The sequence below is a fragment of the Sinocyclocheilus anshuiensis genome, unplaced genomic scaffold, assembly GCF_001515605.1.
Source record: "Sinocyclocheilus anshuiensis isolate Anshui unplaced genomic scaffold, SAMN03320099.WGS_v1.1 scaffold1500, whole genome shotgun sequence".
Taxonomy (NCBI): Eukaryota; Metazoa; Chordata; class Actinopteri; order Cypriniformes; family Cyprinidae; genus Sinocyclocheilus; species Sinocyclocheilus anshuiensis.
In genome coordinates this window covers 836,001-840,366 of record NW_015537960.1, presented here as the reverse complement: position 1 = coordinate 840,366, position 4,366 = coordinate 836,001, and the positions used below count along the sequence as shown (strand labels likewise).

At 38.8% G+C, this 4,366-nt stretch overlaps 1 pseudogene; it reads left to right on the top strand.

The window, feature by feature from the left end:
* The window catches only part of LOC107666879 (uncharacterized), a 61,565-nt pseudogene that overhangs the window by 25,106 nt on the left and 32,093 nt on the right, over window positions 1-4,366 (top strand).

Genomic DNA, 4,366 nt, shown 5'->3' with positions numbered 1-4,366 from the left:
AAAAAGGGAAAATGTTTTTTTTTTTTTTTTTATAACTGGAACCAGATCTATTTTTCTCACAACCTGAATGCACTGCTTTGGTGTGAATTGAACAAATGTTTTCTCAAACCATCCTCCTCACTTTGTGTGATTGTTACCACCTAGTTGATTAAACATTATTGCTCTGATAGTAGAAATGACCATTTTTAATTTTGAGTTATTTTTTTTTTATAGCCATTTCCTGATTTGAGTTAACTTGGAAGTTAACTTATGTGTCATCCCATAATTATAGCCCAGTGACACACTATAGTTCCTCATCACTTAAAAACATTCAGTATGAATGAAATATACGTCAGTTAGATTTTACTATTACAGCCAGCATGAAATGAAAATGTATTTATTTCAAGTTTATTTGACATCAATAATACATAAACGTGCCAGAATTAGTCAAAAGACTATTTTACATCTGCAGGCCCTGGATTCATCTGTGAATTTGCATGTTATTGATAGCCTATTGTTGTGAACAATTCATCCAATAGGTTTCTTTTCTTTTTTTAATTATTATTATTATCATCATTAGTATTATTTTATTTTTGACCTCATAATTTTTAAATCAAAATGGCATAACTTGATGCATAGAACCAAGTTCCTGTCATATGTATTTTCTTTTTTAGTAATCCATCCCAGGATGTAATGGCTTATTGAAAAAAAATGTGATTAAGAAAAAAAATCTGATGTTACTTCCTTTTCGTTGCAATGGATTTACTGTCAATAACTGTGACAAATGTTATGGAGAAATATTTATTTAATTTATTTTACATTAGTTATATAATGTGATTGAGTTAATTCAGTTATATTATGGTCTGTTTGACTCGATTCTGATTGGCTGGAAGGTGTGTGTTTAAACAGTAGTTCCAGTCAATTTAATAATCACCGACACGCTGCCATCATTGAACCTGAAGCACACTATGAGGGGTAACATCGCTGTTTTTGATTAATAAAATTTGCAGTTTCACTGTTAATAGAAGCTCACAGACACAGAAAATTAACACGTGCAATCTCTCTCACACACACATTAATTTAAATATATGTATTTGTAGCTTTCCGAAAACTCCCAGTTCACAAGTTGTCATTACGAGTTCTACGAGGACATGAATGCTTTTTACAAGTTGGAATCTCGTAATTACTGGAATTCCGATATGGCGTGAACGCACCGTTACTACACTGCGTTATCTCTGTGTCTGATTTAAAGCAGGGAGAATGCTACTAATGCTACTAACTCTCAAACAGATTCATCACATGAGACATGACATAAACAAACATGAGTGGAGATAAATGTGAAATGTAAATGTCAAATCTTTTGTATTTTGTTAACTCTCTCGTCGCCACCAGCATTATTCTACCCATTCGGCTCAGCAGCAGGAGACACAATAAATGCTGCTGTTGATGATGGAAGCTCTCCAGTTATTCAGCTGTTGAGTCCATTTCTGTTTTTTGGCCGCACTTACTGGCAGATTTATGTAAGAATTTGATTCTATCCTCATTCTAAGTCTAAATGTGAGTGGTTAATGCCTTAAAACTCATCTGTGATCAGTGATTTTGACAATATTTCTCATGTTTCAGGTTAATAATAATGGACACCTCACGTTCAACCAGCCTTCATCAGCATATGTTCCCTACTCATTCCCCGCTAGAGGAAGCCAAGATATAATTGCTGGTCTCTGGACTGACCTTGACAACCGTCAAAGAGGTGTAGTTTCATATCGTCAGTACACCAGTGGAAATGTTCTCACACGCGCCGCTCAGGATATAAACACACATTTCCCAAATTTGAACTTCATCGCTTCTTGGGTCTTTGTTGCAACTTGGGATAAAGTTGCTTACTTCAGTTTAACCAACACAGTAAGTTTGTTGTCCCCTTTATTCTTGACTCGATTCTATTTAAAAATACTTAATTTACATGATTCATACCCAGGCAGAGAAAATGACAGAGAAACTAATGATAATAAATCAATTTCCCCATCCCCAGTCCCCGGCTAAAAAAATCTAGTTTTAACCATTTAATCATTGTTGCATTGTATTGAAGAAGGACATTAAGAACCAACATCTAAACGGATATTAGGTTATTGTCCTATTTATTATTAGTTCAATGTCTTGAAATTTATGCGTGTGGCTATTGGTAGCCAGTGTAAATAGATGAACAGAGGTGTGACATGCGCTCTTTTCAGCTCGTTAAAGACTACTCTTGCTGCCACATTCTGGATTAGCTGCAGAGGTTTAATAGACCTGACTGGAAGACCTGCCAAGAGAGTGTTGCAATAGTCCAGCCTGGACAGAGCAAGAGCTTGAAGAACAAGAGCTTGAGTTGTGTAGCATGTTCCAATAGAAAGGGCCTGGTCTTCTTAATGTTGTACAACGCAAATCTGCAGGACCGGGCAGTTCTAACAATGTGGTCTGTGAAATTCAGCTGATCATCAATTACAACTCCAAGGTTTCTGGCTGTCCTGGAAGGTGTTATGGGTGATGCACCTAGCTGGAATGAGAAAATGTGATGAAGTGTTTGGTTGATTGAAACCACAAGCAGTCTTGTCAAGGTTGAGTTGAAGGTGATGAGGTTCTTCATCCAGCAAGAAATGTCTGTTAGATATGCTGAGATGCGAGCAGCTATCGTCAGATCATCAAGATGAAATGAGAGGTAGAGTTGAGTGTCATCAGCACAGCAGTGATTGAAAAGTCATGTATCTAAATGACAGAACCTAGAGATGCCATATAGACAGAGAAGAGAGGTGGTCCAAGAACTGAGCCCTGAGGCACCCCAGTAGCTAGATGTCACGACATGGACACCTCACCCTTCCCCTAAGACTCAAACCACTGGAGTGCGGTTCCTGAGATGCTCTTTGCCATGAGGGTTGACAGGAGGATCTGGTGCGTTCACACCGCTGCCGGCGAGAGCATCAAAGTGGCCGAAAGTCATTCATTTTCAATGTGAGCCGGCAGCGAGCAGCGGCACGGTGTGTCTTGGACGGTTGAAGTCAGGTCAGCTTTATGGTAATGAGCTATGATGTGGTTCGGCGGTTCGGCGGCAACCGATCGGAGTGTAGAAGTCCTCCGCTTGAGAGGATTCCAGAGAACGCAGTCCTGTAAACTTTGGTTCTGACCACATTAGTTCCCAAGCATTTTCATGCTAGAATGCTTGTTTTTCAGCAGGAATGCAATTCATTTGCTCAAAACAACATTGATTTGATCAATTACATTTAGGCTACACTTCAGCCAGGACAGTTTGTAATGTAGGCTGCGCACAAATTAATGTTAATATTAATTAAAGACCAAGGCTAGTAAACATCTCCTATAAACTGCATGTTGAAATTAGGCTAGCACTTAACCATGAACACAAAAACACACCACACAAATGGTTTTATTGGTTTATTTCGTTAGCAAACACGTAGCTATAATTGTTAAGTTCTTTCCATCAATCAATTTCTTACTTTCACATTTAAAATATTTCATGAGGTTAACTTATACCCTACTTGTAGTCAGTCTGCACAAGATCAACATGCTTGACTTGCTTCCTTTGCGGCTCCTTTAAATACAAGACAAGCATTCGATCTACGTCAGAGTGTCCACGAATCTTTCTACAGCGTTGTTGGCAGGGCGGCCAGAGCGAATTTTGACGCTCTCTCCGACGGCGGTGTGAACGCATGGTAACCGTGTCAAAAGCAGCGGACAAATCCAGCAAGATAAGTATTGAAGATTTGGAAGCCACTCTTGCCAGTCTTAGGGCTCATATTTAAAGGAGACATATTATGCCCCTTTTTACGATATGTAATATAAGTCTCTGGTGTCCCCAGAATGTGTCTGTGAGGTTTCAGCTCAAAATACCCCACAGATCATATATTATATCATTTTAAAAATGCCTATTTTGAGTGGAAGCGGAAACAAGCTGTTTTTCGGGCCTGTCTCTTTGAATGCAAATGCGCTGCCGCTCCCCGCCCCCTTTTCCAGAATAGAGCTGCACCATTACAGCTCGTACCTGCTAAAAACATCTGTTTTGGTTCTGATTATCATGTTTATCATGCTGAAATCATGTTTTAAACCATATTAGTTTAAACTTCTGATATACGGTTTTCTGAGTGCACACATCCGAAGCACTTGGACAGAAAGCGGCTGTCACAGCATGTGAGTACTAAACTAAGTTCTCATTCACACACAAGTTTACGTTAAAAACACACACGAGTTACAAAATCAGTCCATTATGTCTGTGAAGGTAAACAGCTGGGAAATAAATCGTTTGTTTATATTAGATCTGTGTGGCAGCAGCAATATACAGTAAATAAATCAATAAATCCACTGCTCTCTTGTCTCCTCTGAGGCTGGGACTCTAAACAGT